The sequence below is a fragment of the Heptranchias perlo genome, unplaced genomic scaffold (assembly GCF_035084215.1).
Source record: "Heptranchias perlo isolate sHepPer1 unplaced genomic scaffold, sHepPer1.hap1 HAP1_SCAFFOLD_140, whole genome shotgun sequence".
Taxonomy (NCBI): domain Eukaryota; kingdom Metazoa; phylum Chordata; class Chondrichthyes; order Hexanchiformes; family Hexanchidae; genus Heptranchias; species Heptranchias perlo.
In genome coordinates this window covers 972,754-995,880 of record NW_027138646.1, presented here as the reverse complement: position 1 = coordinate 995,880, position 23,127 = coordinate 972,754, and the positions used below count along the sequence as shown (strand labels likewise).

Here is a 23,127-nt window from a genome sequence, read left to right as displayed (position 1 = left end):
CTGTTGCCAGTGGCGGGAGGGTGTAATTTCACCGTTGCCGGTGGCGGGAGGGTGTAATTACAGTGTTACCGGTGGCGGGAGGGTGTAATTACAGTGTTACCGGTGGCGGGAGGGTGTAATTAGTGTTACCGGTGGTGGGAGGGTGTAATTACACTGTTGCCGGTAGCGGGAGGGTGTAATTACAGTGTTACCCGTGGCGGGAGGGTGTAATTACAGTGTTACCGGTGGCGGGAGGGTGTAATTACACTGTTGCCGGTGGCGGGAGGGTGTAATTGCACTGTTACCGGTGGCGCGAGGGTGTAATTCCATTGTTGCCGGTGGCGGGAGGGTGTAATTACACTGTTACCGGTGGCGGGAGGGTGTAATTACACTGTTGCCGGTGGCGGGAGGGTGTAATTACAGTGTTACCGGTGGCGGGAGGGTGTAATTACGCTGTTGCCGGTGGCGGGAGGGTGTAATTACACTGTTGCCGGTGGCGGGAGGGTGTAATTACACTGTTGCCGGTGGCGGGAGGGTGTAATTACACTGTTGCCGGTGGCGGGAGGGTGTAATTACACTGTTGCCGGTGGCGGGAGGGTGGAATTTCACTGTTACCGGTGGCGGGAGGGTGTAATTACAGTGTTGCCGGTGGCGGGAGGGTGTAATTACACTGTTACCGGTGGCGGGAGGGTGTAATTACACTGTTACCGGTGGCGGGAGGGTGTAATTACACTGTTACCGGTGGCGGGAGGGTGTAATTACACTGTTGCCGGTGGCGGGAGGGTGTAATTACACTGTTGCCGGTGGCGGGAGGGTGTAATTACACTGTTACCGGTGTCGGGAGGGTGTAATTACACTGTTGCCGGTGGCGGGAGGGTGTAATTACAGTGTTACCGGTGGCGGGAGGGTGTAATTACAGTGTTACCGGTGGCGGGATGGTGTAATTACAGTGTTACCGGTGGCGGGAGGGTGTAATTACACTGTTGCCGGTGGCGGGATGGTGTAATTACACTGTTGCCGGTGGCGGGAGGGTGTAATTACACTGTTGCCGGTGGCGGGAGGGTGTAATTACAGTGTTACCGGTGGCGGGAGGGTGTAATTACAGTGTTACCGGTGGCGGGAGGGTGTAATTACAGTGTTACCGGTGGCGGGAGGGTGTAATTACAGTGTTACCGGTGGCGGGAGGGTGTAATTACACTGTTGCCGGTGGCGGGAGGGTGTAATTAGTGTTTCCGGTGGCGGGAGGGTGTAATTACACTGTTGCCGGTGGCGGGAGGGTGTAATTACACTGTTGCCGGTGGCGGGAGGGTGTAATGACACTGTTACCGGTGGCGGGAGGGTGTAATTACACTGTTACCGGTGGCGGGAGGGTGTAATTACACTGTTGCCGGTGGCGGGAGGGTGTAATTACAGTGTTACCGGTGGCGGGAGGGTGTAATTACGCTGTTGCCGGTGGCGGGAGGGTGTAATTACACTGTTGCCGGTGGCGGGAGGGTGTAATTACACTGTTGCCGGTGGCGGGAGGGTGTAATTACACTGTTGCCGGTGGCGGGAGGGTGTAATTACACTGTTGCCGGTGGCGGGAGGGTGGAATTTCACTGTTACCGGTGGCGGGAGGGTGTAATTACAGTGTTGCCGGTGGCGGGAGGGTGTAATTACACTGTTACCGGTGGCGGGAGGGTGTAATTACACTGTTACCGGTGGCGGGAGGGTGTAATTACACTGTTACCGGTGGCGGGAGTGTGTAATTACACTGTTGCCGGTGGCGGGAGGGTGTAATTACACTGTTGCCGGTGGCGGGAGGGTGTAATTACACTGTTACCGGTGTCGGGAGGGTGTAATTACACTGTTGCCGGTGGCGGGAGGGTGTAATTACAGTGTTACCGGTGGCGGGAGGGTGTAATTACAGTGTTACCGGTGGCGGGATGGTGTAATTACAGTGTTACCGGTGGCGGGAGGGTGTAATTACACTGTTGCCGGTGGCGGGATGGTGTAATTACACTGTTGCCGGTGGCGGGAGGGTGTAATTACACTGTTGCCGGTGGCGGGAGGGTGTAATTACAGTGTTACCGGTGGCGGGAGGGTGTAATTACAGTGTTACCGGTGGCGGGAGGGTGTAATTACAGTGTTGCCGGTGGCGGGAGGGTGTAATTACACTGTTGCCAGTGGCGGGAGGGTGTAATTTCACTGTTGCCAGTGGCGGGAGGGTGTAATTTCACCGTTGCCGGTGGCGGGAGGGTGTAATTACAGTGTTACCGGTGGCGGGAGGGTGTAATTACAGTGTTACCGGTGGCGGGAGGGTGTAATTAGTGTTACCGGTGGTGGGAGGGTGTAATTACACTGTTGCCGGTAGCGGGAGGGTGTAATTACAGTGTTACCCGTGGCGGGAGGGTGTAATTACAGTGTTACCGGTGGCGGGAGGGTGTAATTACACTGTTGCCGGTGGCGGGAGGGTGTAATTGCACTGTTACCGGTGGCGCGAGGGTGTAATTCCATTGTTGCCGGTGGCGGGAGGGTGTAATTCCATTGTTGCCGGTGGCGGGAGGGTGTAATTGCACTGTTACCGGTGGCGCCAGTGTGTAATTACACTGTTCCCGGTGGCGGGAGGGTGTAATTAGTGTTTCCGGTGGCGGGAGTGTGTAATTACAGTGTTACCGGTGGCGGGAGGGTGTAATTACACTGTTGCCGGTGGCGGGAGGGTGGAATTACACTGTTGCCGGTGGCGGGAGGGTGTAATTACACTGTTGCCGGTGGTGGGATGGTGCAATTACACTGTTGCCGGTGGCGGGAGGGTGTAATTATATTGTTACCGGTGGCGGGAGGGTGTAATTACACTGTTGCCGGTGGCGGGAGGGTGTAATTACAGTGTTGCCGGTGGCGGGAGGGTGTAATTACACTGTTGCCGGTGGCGGGAGGGTGTAATTATATTGTTACCGGTGGCGGGAGGGTGTAATTACACTGTTGCCGGTGGCGGGAGGGTGTAATTACAGTTTTGCCGGTGGCGGGAGTGTGTAATTACAGTGTTGCCGGTGGCGGGAGGGTGTAATTACACTGTTGCCGGTGGCGGGAGGGTGTAATTATATTGTTACCGGTGGCGGGAGGGTGTAATTACACTGTTGCCGGTGTCGGGAGGGTGGAATTACACTGTTGCCGGTGGCGGGAGGGTGCAGTTACATTGTTGCCGACGGCGGGAGGGTGTAATTACACTGTTGCCGGTGGCGGGAGGGTGGAATTACACCGTTACCGGTGGCGGGAGGGTGTAATTACACTGTTGCCGGTGGCGGGAGGGTGTAATTACACTGTTACCGGTGGCAGGAGGGTGTAATTACAGTGTTACCGGTGGCGGGAGGGTGTAATTACACTGTTGCCGGTGGCGGGAGGGTGTAATTACAGTGTTACCGGTGGCGGGAGGGTGTAATTACACTATTACCGGTGGCGGGAGGGTGTAATTACACTGTTGCCGGTGGCGGGAGGGTGTAATTACACTGTTGCCGGTGGCGGGAGGGTGTAATGACACTGTTACCGGTGGCGGGAGGGTGTAATTACACTGTTACCGGTGGCGGGAGGGTGTAATTACAGTGTTACCGGTGGCGGGAGGGTGCAATTGCACTGTTACCGGTGGCGGGAGGGTGTAATTAGTGTTCCCGGTGGCGGGAGGGTGTAATTAGTGTTACCGGTGGCGGGAGGGTGTAATTACACTGTTACCGGTGGCGGGAGGGTGTAATTACACTGTTGCCGGTGGCGGGAGGGTGTAATTACACTGTTGCCGGTGGCGGGAGGGTGTAATTACAGTGTTACCGGTGGCGGGAGGGTGTAATTACAGTGTTGCCGGTGGCGGGAGGGTGTAATTACAGTTTTGCCGGTGGCGGGAGTGTGTAATTACACTGTTGCCGGTGGCGGGAGGGTGTATTTACACTGTTGCCGGTGGCGGGAGGGTGTAATTATATTGTTACCGGTGGCGGGAGGGTGTAATTACACTGTTGCAGGTGGCGGGAGGGTGGAATTACACTGTTACCGGTGGCGGGAGGGTGTAATTACACTGTTACCTGTGGCGGGAGGCTGTAATTACACTGTTACCGGTGGCGGGAGGGTGGAATTACACTGTTACCGGTGGCGGGAGGGTGTAATTACACTGTTGCCGGTGGCGGGAGGGTGTAATTACAGTGTTACCGGTGGCGGGAGGGTGTAATTACACTGTTGCCGGTGGCGGGATGGTGTAATTACACTGTTGCCGGTGGCGGGAGGGTGTAATTACACTGTTGCCGGTGGCGGGAGGGTGTAATTACAGTGTTACCGGTGGCGGGAGGGTGTAATTACAGTGTTACCGGTGGCGGGAGGGTGTAATTACAGTGTTACCGGTGGCGGGAGGGTGTAATTACAGTGTTACCGGTGGCGGGAGGGTGTAATTACAGTGTTACCGGTGGCGGTAGGGTGTAATTACAGTGTTACCGGTGGCGGGAGGGTGTAATTACACTGTTACCGGTGGCGGGAGGGTGTAATTACACTGTTACCGGTGGCGGGAGGGTGTAATTAGTGTTACCGGTGGCGGGAGGGTGTAATTAGTGTTACCGGTGGCGGGAGGGTGTAATTACACTGTTGCCGGTGGCGGGAGGGTGCAATTACAGTGTTACCGGTGGCGGGAGGGTGTAATTTCACTGTTGCCAGTGGCGGGAGGGTGTAATTTCACTGTTGCCGGTGGCGGGAGGGTGTAATTACAGTGTTACCGGTGGCGGGAGGGTGTAATTGCACTGTTACCGGTGGCGGGAGGGTGTAATTAGTGTTCCCGGTGGTGGGAGGGTGTAATTACACTGTTGCCGGTAGCGGGAGGGTGTAATTACAGTGTTACCCGTGGCGGGAGGGTGTAATTACAGTGTTACCGGTGGCGGGAGGGTGTAATTACACTGTTGCCGGTGGCGCGAGGGTGTAATTCCATTGTTGCCGGTGGCGGGAGGGTGTAATTCCATTGTTGCCGGTGGCGGGAGGGTGTAATTGCACTGTTACCGGTGGCGCGAGGGTGTAATTACACTGTTGCCGGTGGCGGGAGGGTGTAATTACAGTGTTACCGGTGGCGCGAGGGTGTAATTACACTGTTGCCGGTGGCGGGAGGGTGTAATTGCACTGTTACCGGTGGCGCGAGGGTGTAATTCCATTGTTGCCGGTGGCGGGAGGGTGTAATTCCATTGTTGCCGGTGGCGGGAGGGTGTAATTGCACTGTTACCGGTGGCGCGAGGGTGTAATTACACTGTTGCCGGTGGCGGGAGGGTGTAATTACAGTGTTACCGGTGGCGGGAGGGTGTAATTACACTGTTACCGGTGGCGAGAGGGTGGAATTGCACTGTTGCCGGTGGCGGGAGTGTGTAATTACAGTGTTACCGGTGGCGGGAGGGTGTAATTACACTGTTGCCGGTGGCGGGAGGGTGTAATTAGTGTTTCCGTTGGCGGGAGGGTGTAATTACACTATTACCGGTGGCGGGAGGGTGTAATTACACTTTTGCCGGTGGCGGGAGGGTGTAATTACACTGTTGCCGGTGGTGGGATGGTGTAATTACACTGTTACCGGTGGCGGGAGGGTGTAATTACACTGTTGCCGGTGGCGGGAGGGTGTGATTACACTGTTGCCGGTGGCGGGAGGGTGTAATTACAGTGTTACCGGTGGCGGGAGGGTGTAATTGCACTGTTACCGGTGGCGGGAGGGTGTAATTAGTGTTACCGGTGGCGGGAGGGTGTAATTACACTGTTACCGGTGGCGGGAGGGTGTAATTGCACTGTTGCCGGTGGCGGGAGGGTGTAATTACACTGTTGCCGGTGGCGGGAGGGTGTAATTACAGTGTTACCGGTGGCGGGAGGGTGTAATTACAGTGTTGCCGGTGGCGGGAGGGTGTAATTACAGTTTTGCCGGTGGCGGGAGTGTGTAATTACAGTTTTGCCGGTGGCGGGAGTGTGTAATTACAGTGTTGCCGGTGGCGGGAGGGTGTAATTACACTGTTGCCGGTGGCGGGAGGGTGTAATTACACTGTTTCCGGTGTCGGGAGGGTGGAATTACACTGTTGCCGGTGTCGGGAGGGTGGAATTACACTGTTGCCGGTGTCGGGAGGGTGGAATTACACTGTTGCCGGTGGCGGGAGGGTGCAGTTACATTGTTGCCGGCGGCGGGAAGGTGTAATTACACTGTTGCCGGTGGCGGGAGGGTGGAATTACACTGTTACCGGTGGCGGGAGGGTGTAATTACACTGTTGCCGGTGGCGGGAGGGTGTAATTACAGTGTTACCGGTGGCGGGAGGGTGTAATTACACTGTTACCGGTGGCGAGAGGGTGTAATTCCACTGTTGCCGGTGGCGCGAGGGTGTAATTACACTGTTGCCGGTGGCGGGAGGGTGTAATTACAGTGTTAACGGTGGCGGGAGGGTGTAATTACACTGTTGCCGGTGGCGGGAGGGTGTAATTACACTGTTGCCGGTGGCGGGAGGGTGTAATTACACTGTTGCCGGTGGCGGTAGGGTGTAATTACACTGTTGCCGGTGGCGGGAGGGTGTAATTACACTGTTGCCGGTGGCGGGAGGGTGTAATTACACTGTTGCCGGTGGCGGGAGGGTGTAATTACAGTGTTAACTGTGGCGGGAGGGTGTAATTACAGTGTTCCCGGTGGCGGGAGGGTGTAATTACAGTGTTACCGGTGGCGGGCGGGTGTAATTACACTGTTGCCGATGGCGGGAGGGTGTAATTATATTGTTACCGGTGGCAGGAAGGTGTAATTACACTGTTGCCGGTGGCGGGAGGGTGGAATTACACTGTTACCGTTGGCGGGAGGGTGTAATTACACTGTTACCGGTGGCGGGAGGGTGTAATTACAGTGTTACCGGTGGCGGGAGGGTGTGATTACACTGTTACCGGTGGCGGGAGGGTGTAATTACAGTGTTACCGGTGGCGGGAGGGTGTAATTACACTGTTGCCGGTGGCGGGAGGGTGTAATTACAGTGTTACCGGTGGCGGGAGGGTGTAATTACAGTGTTACCGGTGGCGGGAGGGTGTAATTACAGTGTTACCGGTGGCGGGAGGGTGTAATTGCACTGTTACCGGTGGCGGGAGGGTGTAATAACACTGTTACCGGTGGCGGGAGGGTGTAATTACAGTGTTGCCGGTGGCGGGAGGGTGTAATTACAGTGTTACCGGTGGCGGGAGGGTGTAATTACACTGTTGCCGGTGGCGGGAGGGTGTAATTACACTGTTGCTGGTTGCGGGAGGGTGTAATTACACTGTTGCCGGTGGCGGGAGGGTGTAATTACACTGTTGCCGGTGGCGGGAGGGTGTAATTACACTGTTGCCGGTGGCGGGAGGGTGTAATTACAGTGTTACCGGTGGCGGGAGGGTGTAATTACAGTGTTACCGGTGGCGGGAGGGTGTAATTACACTGTTGCCGGTGGCGGGAGGGTGTAATTACAGTGTTACCGGTGGCGGGAGGGTGTAATTACAGTGTTACCGGTGGCGGGAGGGTGTAATTACAGTGTTACCGGTGGCGGGAGGGTGTAATTACAGTGTTACCGGTGGCGGGAGGGTGTAATTACACTGTTGCCGGTGGCGGGAGGGTGTAATTACAGTGTTACCGGTGGCGGGAGGGTGTAATTACACTGTTGCCGGTGGCGGGAGGGTGTAATTACAGTGTTACCGGTGGCGGGAGGGTGTAATTACACTGTTACCGGTGGCGGGAGGGTGTAATTACAGTGTTACCGGTGGCGGGAGGGTGTAATTACACTGTTGCCGGTGGCGGGAGGGTGTAATTACAGTGTTACCGGTGGCGGGAGGGTGTAATTACACTGTTACCGGTGGCGGGAGGGTGTAATTACAGTGTTTTACCGGTGGCGGGAGGGTGTAATTACACTGTTGCCGGTGGCGGGAGGGTGTAATTACAGTGTTAACGGTGGCGGGAGGGTGTAATTACACTGTTGCCGGTGGCGGGAGGGTGTAATTACACTGTTACCGGTGGCGGGAGGGTGTAATTAGTGTTACCGGTGGCGGGAGGGTGTAATTACACTGTTACCGGTGGCGGGAGGGTGTAATTAGTGTTACCGGTGGCGGGAGGGTGTAATTACACTGTTGCCGGTGGCGGGAGGGTGTAATTACAGTGTTGCCGGTGGCGGGAGGGTGTAATTACACTGTTGCCGGTGGCGGGAGGGTGTAATTACACTGTTGCCGGTGGCGGGAGGGTGGAATTACACTGTTGCCGGTGGCGGGAGGGTGTAATTTCACTGTTGCCGGTGGCGGGAGGGTGTAATTACACTGTTGCCGGTGGCGGGAGGGTGGAATTACAGTGTTACCGGTGGCGGGAGGGTGTAATTACAGTGTTACCGGTGGCTGGAGGGTGTAATTACACTGTTGCCGGTGGCGGGAGGGTGTAATTACAGTGTTACCTGTGGCGGGAGGGTGTAATTACACTGTTGCCGGTGGCGGGAGGGTGTAATTACACTGTTACCGGTGGCGGGAGGGTGTAATTACACTATTGCCGGTGGCGGGAGGGTGTAATTACAGTGTTATCTGTGGCGGGAGGGTGTAATTCCACTGTTGCCAGTGGCGGGAGGGTGTAATTACACTGTTGCCGGTGGCGGGAGGGTGTAATTACAGTGTTACCGGTGGCGGGAGGGTGTAATTACAGTGTTACCGGTGGCGGGAGGGTGTAATTACACTGTTACCGGTGGCGGGAGGGTGTAATTAGTGTTACCGGTGGCGGGAGGGTGTAATTACAGTGTTGCCGGTGGCGGGAGGGTGTAATTACACTGTTACCGATGGCGGGAGGGTGTAATTTCACTGTTTCCGGTGGCGGGAGGGTGTAATTACACTGTTGCCGGTGGCGGGAGGGTGGAATTACACTGTTCCCGGTGGCGGGAGGGTGTAATTACAGTATTACCGGTGGCGGGAGGGTGTAATTACAGTGTTACCGGTGGCGGGAGGGTGTAATTACAGTGTTACCGGTGGCGGGAGGGTGTAATTACACTGTTACCGGTGGCGGGAGGGTGTAATTACACTGTTGCCGGTGGCGGGAGGGTGTAATTACAGTGTTACCGGTGGCGGGAGGGTGTAATTACAGTGTTACCGGTGTCGGGAGGGTGTAATTACACTGTTACCGGTGGCGGGAGGGTGTAATTACAGTGTTACCGGTGGCGGGAGGGTGTAATTACACTGTTGCCGGTGGCGGGAGGGTGTAATTACAGTGTTACCGGTGGCGGGAGGGTGTAATTACACTGTTACCGGTGGCGGGAGGGTGTAATTACAGTGTTTTACCGGTGGCGGGAGGGTGTAATTACACTGTTGCCGGTGGCGGGAGGGTGTAATTACAGTGTTAACGGTGGCGGGAGGGTGTAATTACACTGTTGCCGGTGGCGGGAGGGTGTAATTACACTGTTACCGGTGGCGGGAGGGTGTAATTACAGTGTTACCGGTGGCGGGAGGGTGTAATTAGTGTTACCGGTGGTGGGAGGGTGTAATTACACTGTTACCGGTGGCGGGAGGGTGTAATTACACTGTTACCGGTGGCGGGAGGGTGTAATTACACTGTTACCGGTGGCGGGAGGTTGTAATTAGTGTTACCGGTGGTGGGAGGGTGTAATTACACTGTTACCGGTGGCGGGAGGGTGTAATTAGTGTTACCGGTGGCGGGAGGGTGTAATTACACTGTTACCGGTGGCGGGAGGGTGTAATTACACTGTTCCCAGTGGCGGGAGGGTGTAATTACACTGTTACCGGTGGCGGGAGGGTGTAATTACACTGTTCCCAGTGGCGGGAGGATGTAATTACACTGTTGCCGGTGGCGGGAGGGTGTAATTACACTGTTGCCGGTGGCGGGAGGGTGTAATTTCACTGTTACCGGTGGCGGGAGGGTGTAATTACACTGTTACCGGTGGCGGGAGGGTGTAATTACACTGTTACCGGTGGCGGGAGGGTGTAATTACACTGTTACCGGTGGCGGGAGGGTGTAATTACACTGTTGCCGGTGGCGGGAGGGTGTAATTACAGTGTTACCGGTGGCGCGAGGGTGTAATTACAGTGTTCCCGGTGGCGGGAGGGTGTAATTACAGTGTTACCGGTGGCGGGAGGGTGTAATTACAGTGTTACCGGTGGCGGGAGGGTGTAATTACACTGTTACCGGTGGCGGGAGGGTGTAATTACAGTGTTACCGGTGGCGGGAGGGTGTAATTACAGTGTTACCGGTGGCGGGAGGGTGTAATTACAGTGTTACCGGTGGCGGGAGGGTGTAATTACACTGTTGCCGGCGGCGTGAGGGTGTAATTACGGTGTTACCGGCGGCCGGAGGGTGTAATTGCAGTGTTACCGGCGGCGGGAGGGTGTAATTACGGTGTTACCGGCGGCCGGAGGGTGTAATTACGGTGTGACAAATTTACCTGGCCATTTCCCATTATAAATTGTGACATAGGAGTTGATATTGGAAAAAGTTGACAGGAAGTGAATGTAAAATTTTTAATATATGAATATCACTTCCTTTATCCAGTTATAAACTGCGCACAAGTGTAATTGTTATCCTGTTCCATCTTTAAAGCTGTGATTATATAGCAATGCGTATCAATTGGAGGGAGATGTCTGATATTTCGCAGACCTCGTTGGATTAGTGGGGTTTAGTTGCACTTGGGATCACGCGACCGCGGGCGGTGACCGGGCCGCGCGACCGCGGGCTGTGACCGGGCCGCGCGACCGCGGGCGGTGCCATTCAGTTCCTTAATGTAAAGTCAGCTGGCCAGTAGGAGACACCAGAGATCGTTACATAACCAGCTCCAGCCCCAGTGTTTCCAGGCAGGAGAGGCCTGTGTGTGGATGGAGCCAGGGACGCCCTCCTTCTTACACTGAGCCTCCCCTGACATTAAATAAACACCCTCTGACTTGGCAATCTGATCCACAGCCTGACTGGGCCAGTCCCTCACTGCTCGCAATCCCTTGCCAGCCTGTGCCAGGAACCAGGCGGGCAGAGACTCTCTGTGGGAGGAGTACAGCATCTTTCTGTCGAGTCAGGACAGAACACTCCAGCTCTGCAATCTCTCCTCTCATTCTCACATTGCTCTCTGTAAAGTGGTGACAATTTTCTGGAACCTTGTGAACCTGTGTACAGAGGCTCCGTCCACATTTGAAAGGATTCAGTTGTTAGTTCTTTCAGCTATGATTTGGTACGAGATAACAGGGCAATATGATAGAATTGTTCAGAATTGTGAAAGATTGGGACAGAGTAGATAGAAGCAGACTGTTCCTAGTAGTTGAGAGTCTCGAACGAGGGGCCAGAGATACAAGATTAAATAGGAGAGATTTAGAACAGAGAGAAGGAGAAACCTCTTCACACAGAGAGTTGTGAGGCTGTGTGACTCATTCCCATGTGGAGGGTGTGTTGGGAGAGGGCCTGAGCTGCAATAAACTGCAGTCGGGAGAAGCTGCTGACACACACACACACACTCCTGGACCTGCACCTGAAGGAGGGAATCCCACACACTCCTGGACCTGCACCTGAAGGAGGGAATCCCACACACTCCTGGACCTGCACCTGAAGGAGGGAATCCCACACACTCCTGGACCTGCACCTGAAGGAGGGAATCACACATGGGTTTGTGAGGCTGTCCAGTAGCAGTGACACAAGGAGCAGAGGGACAGATGGCAAAACACGGTGGAAGGATCTAAAAAATGTACTGGATCTGTTGTGTGAGCTGACGGGTGAACAATTAAAGCATTAAGCTGCAGATAGAGAGAGTTTCTGAGAGTGCTTTTCAGATTACTTGCCTGGGAGGATTCCTGAGCAGAAATTCCTGCCAGGATTGAGATGATGTCATGGAGCATGGGGGCAATGTTTGAGCAGTTTCTAACTGTTCCCAACCCTGATGTGAGATTACTTCCTTGCAATCATTTTCCTATCTGGTGCTTTTATTTTATGGAATCATGGAGTGCAGGAGGAGGCCATTTGGCCTATCGTACTCGTGCTGGCTCTTTGATAGAACTATCCAATTTGTCCCACTCCCCTGCTCTTTTCCCCATAGTCCTGCAAACTTTTCCTTTTCAAGTATTTATCTAATTCCCTTTTGAAAGTTACTATTGAATCTGCTTCCACCGCCCTTTCAGGCAGTGAATTCCAGATCATCACAACTCGCTGCGTAAAATAAAAATTCTCCTCATCTCCCTCCTGTTTCTTTTGCCAATGTGGAGTTCAGTCATTACTCCTTGTCAGCCAGTGGTTGCCATGGCTGATACCAGTGGAACTGCCTATTTAAAGGGGAAGGGGAGTCGAGGGGGTGGGGATTTTTATTCAAAGTACCCGTACCCCCCCCCCGGGTTTTATACTGAAATAAGACAGACTGAGAAATCCCATGAGACTACTTTCATAAGCCCTTGATTTTCTGAGTTGCTGGAAGCACAGTGTCAGCTTGCCTCACCTTGCCCGGGACAGGAAGGATTCCAGTATCCCCACTGTGAACTCTGTGCAAAACTACAGGGCCTGAGGGACTATCAGTCACAAGACTCTGCTGAGGATGATTTGACTATAAGGAAAACTCTCTCTTCCCCTTTAATGTATTGTAATGATTGTAAGGGAATCCCTTCCAAGTTTACCAAGTGTGAATCTATCGTCAATTAGTGGAAAGTAACAGGTGGTATCTGTATCTTGTGCATGTGAATAAATCCAAGCTTCCTTTGGCAGGCGGCATGTCCCCATGTCAATGAACCAGTACTCACATCCCACTTCATAAATATCTACATTCACCACCTCCTCCCAGTAGTATCAGTGTTCAATATACTGGAGCTTAACTTACAACCATCTCCTGTCCCACTGCACTCTCAGCACTTGTTTTTACATCTTATTTCAGCAAGTCCTTTTAGGTTTAATTTTTCACAGAAAAAAGGGCCCCGACTGTGAATTGTGTTCCCAGAATCCTGGTGAGAATCCTGAAATGTCATGTAAAAAAAACAGGGTTTAACTTCCTCAGTCTCTGGATCCTTGTCATAGACAGAACTTACATTTATATAATGTCTTTCACAACCTCAGGACATCCCAAAGCACTTCACAGCTAATGAAGAGGATTTGAAGTGTAGTCACTGTTGTACAGGAGAGAAACTCTGCAGCCAATTTACACACAGCAAGATCCCACTAACAGCAAAGAGATAAATGAGCAGATAATCTGTTTTTGTTTAGTGATGTTGGCTGAGGGATGAATATTGACCTATGTTCAGGGCAGTTTTTGGTTGTTACTTGAATTGTTTTTTTGGAAGTAATTTGTCAGCCTTGTGGGGTTTCTAGATTGGTTGAATTGGTGTTATCCATGGTGACAGCTCACCTGCACCCAAAGGATCTCATGCACTTTTAGTCAGCTACAGGTAGGGGAGGTAACTGGACTCTCTCCTCGCCACGCTGCCCCTCAACAACCATTGTACAGATCTGTGTCAGACCAGCGCAAAGGGCCTGGGGCAGTGAGAAATCACCACTGCTGATGGTGTAAACCCAGCAATCTGAGTCCTCGCCACACTCTGGGAACTCAAAGGTGAAATGCTCGGAGTTAAAAATTACAACTGCAGCTTCCTTACTGTAGTTAACCGTGATGTGGAGATGCCGGTGATGGACTGGGGTTGACAATTGTAAACAATTTCACAACACCAAGTTATAGTCCAACAATTTTATTTTAAATTCCACAAGCTTTCGGAGGCTTCCTCCTTCCTCAGGTGAACTCCGAAAGCTTGTGGAATTTAAAATTGGAGGAGCGCAGAGATCTGGGAGCGTAGGGCTGGAGGAGGTTACAGAGCTAGGGAGGGGCGAGGCCATGGAGGGATTTGAACATGAGGATGAGAATTTTAAAATCGAGACGTTCCGGGACCGGGAACCAATGTAGGTCATTGGACATGGGGGTGATGGGTGAACAGGACTTGGTGTGAGTTAGCATACAGGCAGCAGAGGTTTGGATGAGTTCAAGTTTATGGAGGGTGGAAGGTGGGAGGCCGGCCAGGAGAGCATTGGAATAGTTGAGTCTGGAGGTAACAAAGGCACAGATGAGGGTTTCAGCAGCAGATGGGCTGAGGCAGGGACAGACTTTCTAGCACAGGTCACTGTGAGCTGATTGGGAGTGGGAACTCGAAGAGTCTTCTCCCCTTTCTAACCCAGGAGCACTGAGGCCAATTGTAATGCCTTCTTGTCCCAGCTGCAGGATAGCTGTAAGGTGGCAGTATCGGAGTCATCCTCACCCATTCACTGGACACGACTCTTGGAATCGAGCTGAAAGTGGAGGTGGGGTTTTGCTGTGTTGTGCTGGCCACTCCTATAGCTCCAGGTTCCCACCCTCTATTGAAGTGTTGTGCTTTGGGAGTATATTTCACGGTATGTGGAGCGGAACCAATGAACTGGAGTGAAGCACTCCACATTCTTCTGGAGGAAGCTTTCTCTGCCAAAGGAAGTTTTTTTGGGGAAAAAATACAGCCAAAAAATAGAAAATCCTGTGGTACAAAATCGTGAAGGAGAAAATCTGAGACCCTGGCAGTTTCACAGATAAGATGGAAGTCACAGAATATTAAGTGTAGCCAAAGACCGAAGTAAATACCCCATTTCAAGCCACACATCCTGCTAATAATTTCAGAAGCAAGGAGTCTACCTTTTCCAAAAGCTGCCCAAAGGTGAATTTTTCAAACCCTATGGGGAACCATATGGTCTCTGTCCCCTGACCCAGGCCCCCTGTCCCTGTGTCCTCAGCCACTCCACACCCTCTGTCCGGTAATCTCTCCAACCTACTGTGACATTGGCAGATCCTCTTTAGTGAAGACAGATGCAAAGAAAAAACAGAAAATGCTGGAAAAGCTCAGTAAGTGAGGCAGCATCTGTGGAGAAAGAAACAGAGTTAACGTTTCAGGTCGAAGACCCTTCGTCAGAACCAAATGCAAAGTATTCATTTAGTACCTCAGCCATGCTCTCTGCCTCCACAAGATCTTCTTTTTGGTCCCTAATCAGCCCACCCTTTGACTACCCTTTTACTCGGTGTGTTAATAAATGACCTTTGAGTTCCCTTTTATGTTGCCCGCTAATCTCTTCTCATGATACCCTCTCAGTCACTCTTCTTTCCTTTTTCAGTTCTCCTCTGCACTCTGTATTCAGCTTGGTTCTCTATTATGAGCCTGACATTTATCATAAGCCTCCTTTTTCTGTTTCATTTTAATGTCAATACCTTTATTCATCCAGGGAGCTCTAGGTTTGGATGCCCTTCCTTTCCCCCTCATGGGAATGTGTCTACTCTGTACCTGAACTGCCTCCTCTTTGAAGACCTTGCATTGTTCATTTACTGTTTTACCCTCCAATCTTTGTTCCTAAACCACATGGGCCAGATTTAATATTGAAACTCCCCCTGTAAACCTTACAGGGTCTACAATGGCCCACTCCTCTTTCTATGTTCCTACTTCCCCTGTTGCCTGTCATGGTTTGTTAATGGGCTATTTTTTTTTCTTAGCAACTGAAATGTCTAATTTATTAAAAATTAGGTTTCAAACCAAAATATAAAAAAATGGCCTTTCATAACTAGATTAAATGTATCCGTTGAATTGTTTTTTGTGACCTTTTATACATTTGATAATTATTTGAATTCCCCTAAAGACCTGGGATTGGATTCAATGGTTCCGCCCAGAGAGGGGCCTCGATTCGCTGAGGACAGGCCTTGCTGTCTGAGCATGTGCAGTGTGCACATTTTCCCAGCATGCATCAATAGCATTTAACTTGCCAAATTATTATAATGCTTTGCTTGTAGTCTCTAACAAAATCTATTTGGTGCTTTTTTAGACGTACTTGAAGAAAAGCTGGACGACGATTTCAAAAGCTTTATTCAGGTAAATTTATGTTGAGTTCTTTCAAACAGATTTGTGTTGGTATGTGTGAAAAAAAGAGAATGAACTGAGTACTGAGCTGTTGTAGCTTTAGTTCATTTTTAATTATAAATACTCAAAACTCAAGAAGTCAATAAATACCTGCCTCCGCGTACCTGCCTCCGTCTCCGTGTGCCTGTGTGTGCGAGTGTACCTGTACCTGTGTCCGTGTACCTGTGTGCGTGTGTCCCCGTACCTGTGTGCGTCTCAGTGTACCTGCCTCTGTGTACCTGTGTGTGCGAGTGTACTTGTCTCAGTGTATTAGGAGTGGACAGTTTGTTTTCCTGTGTGAGTGAGACCAGGCTTTGTGTTTCTTGGCACCCACTGAATCCCAGTTCGGGGATGCTGCTATCCCAAAATTCTCCCGCTCTTCCTTGACCCTGCAATACTTTCATCCTCCGACTCCTCTCTGGGCCCAAATTCAAGCTTATTTTTGTTTCATTAAAAAGAAATGTGTAATTTATGTGTAACCCTAACCCTTGGCCCTGACCTGGGATTTACTATCTGATAAATCTCGTGTTTGCTTTTGTGATTGGAAAGAAATAAACACATGCAAATTAAAGGCTCCCTTAAGAAGATTTCCTACTGAAAATATTCAGTACTGACGGGCTGAGTGTGGGCCAGGACTGTATTGACTTGTGTTACAAGGCAGTGTTGGAATATTACAGCTCATTCAGGAGGACATTTTAAGTTGTTTGTTTCCACAATAGCACACTTCCACTTCAGGGACCCAGATTTAGGGCCAAGCACTCCCCACTCACATACAATTGCTTAGATGTAAAGTGAGGCTCAACCTACCCTGGCCAAGAATGGGCTTCAGACCCAGCCTCACCGCCTCGGAGTTGGATCCCACTGTAGTGCCAAATTAGGGACACAGTTACGCTGTCGGCCGTCACCACTAGGAACTGGACTGAGGCTGACCAACTAATCTCACGTGGGACTGTTCGAACCACTACACAGTGGGGACTTAACACCGCAGTTTACAGCACAGAAGGAGGCCATTTCCCCGTCGTCCCTCAGCTGGCTTTTCGCAAGTACAATCCCAAACTAATCCCACTGCCCTGTTCCCTCCTCATAGGTCTGCATTAATCCCACATTAATTCCACTCTCCCCTCACAGCTCTGTATCAATCCCAAACTGATCCCATTGCCCCGATCTCTACCCACAGCCCTGTATTAATCCCACACAAATCCAACTGTCCCGCTCTCTCCTCATAATCCTGCAATAATCCCACACTAATCCGATTGTCATGTGCTCTCCACATAGCCTGCGGAACCGTCCCCCAGTGAGAGTCGGTGTCTGTGGAACTGTCCCCCAGTGAGAGTCAGTGTCTGTGGAACTGTCCCCCAGTGAGAGTCAGTGTCTGTGGAACTGTCCCCCAGTGAGAGTCAGTGTCTGTGGAACTGTCCCCCAGTGAGAGTCAGTGTCTGTGGAACTGTCCCCCAGTGAGAGTCAGTGTCTGTGGAACTGTCCCCCAGTGAGAGTCAGTGTCTGTGGAACTGTCCCCCAGTGAGAGTCGGTGTCTGTGGAACTGTCCCCCAGTGAGAGTCAGTGTCTGTGGAACTGTCCCCCAGTGAGAGTCGGTGTCTGTGGAACTGTCCCCCAGTGAGAGTCAGTGTCTGTGGAACTGTCCCCCAGTGAGAGTCAGTGTCTGTGGAACTGTCCCCCAGTGAGAGTCAGTGTCTGTGGAACTGTCCCCCAGTGAGAGTCAGTGTCTGTGGAACTGTCCCCCAGTGAGAGTCAGTGCCTGTGGAACTGTCCCCCAGTGAGAGTCAGTGCCTGTGGAACTGTCCCCCAGTGAGAGTCAGTGTCTGTGGAACTGTCCCCCAGTGAGAGTCAGTGTCTGTGGAACTGTCCCCCAGTGAGAGTCAGTGTCTGTGGAACTGTCCCCCAGTGAGAGTCAGTGCCTGTGGAACTGTCCCCCAGTGAGAGTCAGTGCCTGTGGAACTGTCCCCCAGTGAGAGTATGTGTCTGTGGAACTGTCCCCCAGTGAGAGTCGGTGTCTGTGGAACTGTCCCCCAGTGAGAGTCAGTGTCTGTGGAACTGTCCCCCAGTGAGAGTCAGTGTCTGTGGAACTATCCCCCAGTGAGAGTCAGTGTCTGTGGAACTGTCCCCCAGTGAGAGTCAGTGTCTGTGGAACTGTCCCCCAGTGAGAGTCAGTGTCTGTGGAACTGTCCCCCAGTGAGAGTCAGTGTCCGTGGAACTGTCCCCCAGTGAGAGTCAGTGTCTGTGGGACTGTCCCCCAGTGAGAGTCAGTGTCTGTGGAACTGTCCCCCAGTGAGAGTCAGTGTCTGTGGAACTGTCCCCCAGTGAGAGTCAGTGTCTGTGGAACTGTCCCCCAGTGAGAGTCAGTGTCTGTGGAACTGTCCCCCAGTGAGAGTCAGTGCCTGTGGAACTGTCCCCCAGTGAGAGTCAGTGCCTGTGGAACTGTCCCCCAGTGAGAGTCAGTGCCTGTGGAACTGTCCCCCAGTGAGAGTCAGTGTCTGTGGAACTGTCCCCCAGTGGGGGTCAGTGTCTGTGGAACTGTCCCCCAGTGAGAGTCAGTGTCTGTGGAACTGTCCCCCAGTGAGAGTCAGTGTCTGTGGAACTGTCCCCCAGTGAGAGTCAGTGTCTGTGGAACTGTCCCCCAGTGAGAGTCAGTGCCTGTGGAACTGTCCCCCAGCGAGAGTCAGTGCCTGTGGAACTGTCCCCCAGTGAGAGTCGGTGTCTGTGGAACTGTCCCCCAGTGGGGGTCGGTGCCTGTGGGACTGTCCCCCAGTGAGAGTCGGTGTCTGTGGAACTGTCCCCCAGTGAGAGTCAGTGTCTGTGGAACTGTCCCCCAGTGGGGGTCGGTGCCCGTGGAACTGTCCCCCAGTGAGGGTCGGTGCCCGGGGAACAGCCCCCCCAGTGAGGGTCGGTGAGTGGAGGAGTGGTTGCTGAAGGTTCTGCTGCTGCACAAAACATATCCTCAGGAAGTTGATGTTTATATACTTGAGCCTTACAGATGGTGGATAATTACAATGACATTGTCAGTGGCTGACACTCAATTCACTTTATCATTGAAATACATTTTCCACTTGATTTTTTTCGCTTCTAACTAGGACTTAAATTGAGAAATCAGGCCGCATGTTTGGTGTTGAAACACTTGACTTGTTTGAACCTCGGTGAAAGGCTGTATTTGCAGGACACTAACTCAGATTGAAACAGTAGCAGAGACTAGAGGAACTGGGATTGTCCCCCTTACAGCAGAGACGTTTAATGGGAGATTTAATACAGGTGTTCAAAATCATGAGGGATTTTGATAGAATAAATATGGAGAGACTATTTCCAGTGGGAGGGGGGAGTCGCTAACCAGACGACACAGATTTAAGGGAATTGCCAAAAAATCCAGGGGGTATAGGAGGGGAAAATTTTACGCAGCGAGTTGTTATGATGTGGAATGCACTGCGTGGAAGGACGGTGGAGACAGATTCAACAGTAACTTTCAAAGGGGAATTGGAATAATGCTTGAAAAGGAGAAATTTGCAGGGCTCTGGGGTAAGAGCAGGGGAGTGGGACTGATTAGATAGCTCTTTCAAAGAGCTGGCACAGGCACGAAGGGCCGAATGGCCGCCTCCTGTGGTGTATGATTCCAGAAGATGAGAAAAGTCGAGAACTACTGGTTTCTCATCTATCCAGTGGAGAACAGGACACATGGAAGGGACTAAAGGCAGAAAGACTAAGTGAGGGTCACTGTGAATAGAGGCTTCAGTTATGAGGAGAGTCTAAAGAAACTGGGGCTCTTTTCCTTCGAACAAAGAGGATTGAGAAGTGAGCGAATGGAATGCTCAAAGTTAGGAGGGGTTTTGATAACGGGAAATGGCAAAACCATTTCCCAGTTTGAGTGGGTAACTGGAGGGTATATAATTCAGATCATGAGACTGAAGGGAGCGGTGAGGAGAAATGATGCTGAGGGATATCAGGTCATTGAAAGGCAGACTAGAAACGGTGGGAGGGGGCAGAATCCACAACAGGTTTTAAAAAGAAAGTGGATAAATAGTTAAATGGGGCATGGGGTCAGGACATGGGAGTGGGACATGCTTGATGGGCTGAAGGGCCTTCTTCTGTGCTGTAAAATTCAGTTATTGCATTGAGCATAGACTTTCATGGTGCCTTTTATCCCCTCATCAGTAACTGCGTTGGAGAGATTGTTAGCAAGATCTTGTCACACTGAAATAGTTTCATTGGATACTGGAGAGTTTAGTCATTTAAAGTGTGTGTTTATCTGTGGGTCTGTGTGCACATGTCTGTGTGTTTATCTGTGGGTCTGTGTGCACATGTCTGTGTGTGTATCTGTGTGTGTGTGCGTGTCTCTGTGTCTGTCTGTCTGCGTGGGCACGTGTCAGTGTCTCTGTGTGTGTGCGTGTCTGTGTCTGTCTGTCTGCATGGGCACGTGTCAGTGTCTCTGTGTGTGTGCGTGTCTCTGTGTCTGTCTGTCTGCGTGGGCACGTGTCAGTGTCTCTGTGTGTGTGCATGTCTCTGTGTGTGTGTGTGTGTGAGTTTGAGCGGGCTCCCTCCCTGAAGGAGATGCAGGAGGGCCTGTAATTCACAGGAAGCTTCGTTCCAAGTAATCATAAGCAACAATCTACAAAATCTCCCAATTCAGGAATGTTCACATTTCTGCATTCCCATGTGTTCAAGGCAACAGCAGCTGACATCACTGTACATGTTGTGGATTTTCACACCGTATGAGTATGTTTACAGAAACGGCAGTGTCAGAAATAGTTGGCTGTCAGCTACACATGACAGGAATGATATTTGAGCTCTGTACAAAGGGTGCTGTATGACTGAAAACTGGACTGGTTCAGTGGCAATTCACAGAAGTCAAGAGTATGTTTGGAGAGTTAAGGCTGTACTGTGTCCAGGCTGTTGGCTTTCAGGACAATTAACATTTGCTGTGTAAATATATAAAATAGGAGACCATCTGCGGGACATTGCCGGACTTGTAGTGACTGTTGTGTCGATAATTGTGTCAGCCATCTTGTGCACTACAAGATCCCATGGACAGCAATGACCACTTAATCTGTATTTGGTGGTGTTGGTTGAGGGAACCACACTGACCAGGGAAGCTCCCAGCTCTGCAGTGTGCCATGGGATCTCTTGAATGCCTACCTGAGCCACCAAACTGTGCGAATGGGGCGTGTCTCTGTGGGCATGTGTCTGTGTGGGTGCCCTCACAGACACGTCTGTAGTTCTGTCCTCGAGCCTGGTTTAACAGTGTTACTGCTTGGTCAGACTCGGAACCCTGGGCTGATATGAGCTCCAGACTCAGCTGCTTATTCAGACAGTGTCAGGAGTGGGCCGAAATCCGGCCAAACAGCCTCTCTCGCAGTGGGTCTGTTATCAGGCTCATACATCTCCAAAAGACAATTCTTACTGCTTACTCCATTGTGTTGCCATGGTTACAGTGTATTATGCTGCAAAGAGGAAGTTTGTTTTTCTGAACGAATGCTCCAGACTGTTCAGCATGTGAACCCGGCACGGCCCCGGGGGACCCGGCACGGCCCCGGGGGACCCGGCACGGCCCCGGGGGACCCGGCACGGCCCCGGCACGGCCCCGGGGGACCCCGGCACGGCCCCGGGGGACCCGGCACGGCCCCGGGGGACCCGGCACGGCCCGGCACGGCCCCGGGGGACCCGGCACGGCCCCGGGGGACCCGGCACGGCCCCGGCACGGCCCCGGGGGACCCGGCACGGCCCCGGGGGACCCGGCACGGCCCGGCACGGCCCCGGGGGTCCCGGCACGGCCCCGGGGGACCCGGCACGGCCCCGGGCGGCCCGGCACGGCCCCGGGGGTCCCGGCACGGCCCCGGGGGACCCGGCACGGCCCCGGCACGGCCCCGGGGGACCCGGCACGGCCCGGCACGGCCCCGGGGGTCAGTCTTCCAACACTTCACATTGTACAATGTGGAGTAAGGCATCAGATCAACCCTCCTTGTTAAATTCACGAATGCTGCTCTGTTGCTCTTCCAGTGCCATGGGCTGGTCCGACTGACAGTGTGAGATAGAGGGGTGCGAACAGTCTCTGTATCCAGCTGCTCATCCCGAAACTGAGTCCCAATTACTGTACCTGACCCGTGTCCCTAATCACAGTCCCCAGTTATTGTACCTGACCCGTGTCCCTAATCTCAGTCCCCAATTACTGTACCTGACCCGTGTCCCCAATCTCAGTCCCCAGTTACTGTACCTGACCCATGTCCCTAATCTCAGGTTCCAGTTACTGTACCTGACCCCTGTACTAATCTCAGTCCCACTTACTGGACCTGACCCCTGTCCCTTATCTCAGGTTCCAGTTACTGTACCTGACCCGTGTCCCGAATCTCAGTCCCAGTTACTGTACCTGGCCCCTGTCCCTAATCTCAGTCCCAGTTACTGTACCTGGCCCGTGTCCCTAATCTCAGGTTCCAGTTACTGCACCTGACCCCTGTACTAATCTCAGTCCCACTTACTGGACCTGACCCCTGTCCCTTATCTCAGGTTCCAGTTACTGTACCTGACCCGTGTCCCGAATCTCAGTCCCAGTTATTGTACCTGACCCCTGTACTAATCTCAGTCCCACTTACTGGACCTGACCCGTGTCCCTAATCTCAGTCCCCAATTACTGTACCTGACCCGTGTCCCTAATCTCAGTCCCCAGTTACTGTACCTGACCAGTGTCCCTTATCTCAGGTTCCAGTTACTGTACCTGACCCGTGTCCCTAATCTCAGGTTCCAGTTACTGTACCTGACCCGTGTCCCGAATCTCAGTCCCCAGTAACTGTACCTGGCCCGTGTCCCTAATCTCAGTCCCCAGTTACTGTACCTGGCCCGTGTCCCTTATCTCAGGTTCCAATTACTGTACCTGTCCCGTGTCCCTAATCTCAGTCCCCAGTTACTGTACCTGGCCCGTGTCCCTAATCTCAGTCCCCAGTTACTGTACCTGGCCCGTGTCCCTAATCTCAGTCCCCAGTTACTGTACCTGGCCCGTGTCCCTAATCTCAGTCCCCAGTTACTGTACCTGACCCGTGTCCCTAATCTCAGTCCCCAATTACTGTACCTGACCCGTGTCCCTAATCTCAGTCCCCAGTTACTGTACCTGAACTGTGTCCCTAATCTCAGTCCCCAGTTACTGTACCTGACCCGTGTCCCTAATCTCAGTCCCCAGTTACTGTACCTGGCCCGTGTCCCTAATCTCAGTCCCCAATTACTGTACCTGACCCGTGTCCCTAATCTCAGTCCCCAGTTACTGTACCTGAACTGTGTCCCTAATCTCAGTCCCCAGTT

At 52.5% G+C, this 23,127-nt stretch overlaps 1 protein-coding gene across 4 annotated transcripts in view; it reads left to right on the top strand.

The window, feature by feature from the left end:
- exd3 (exonuclease 3'-5' domain containing 3) overlaps positions 1 to 23,127 on the top strand; it is a 459,468-nt gene that overhangs the window by 35,896 nt on the left and 400,445 nt on the right. For all 4 annotated transcript variants that reach the window (XM_067977292.1, XM_067977295.1, XM_067977294.1 and 1 more), the window contains exon 3: positions 15,764 to 15,810. The gene's annotated coding sequence lies outside the window, so the exon portion shown is untranslated. The remainder of the gene's footprint in view (positions 1 to 15,763; positions 15,811 to 23,127) is intronic.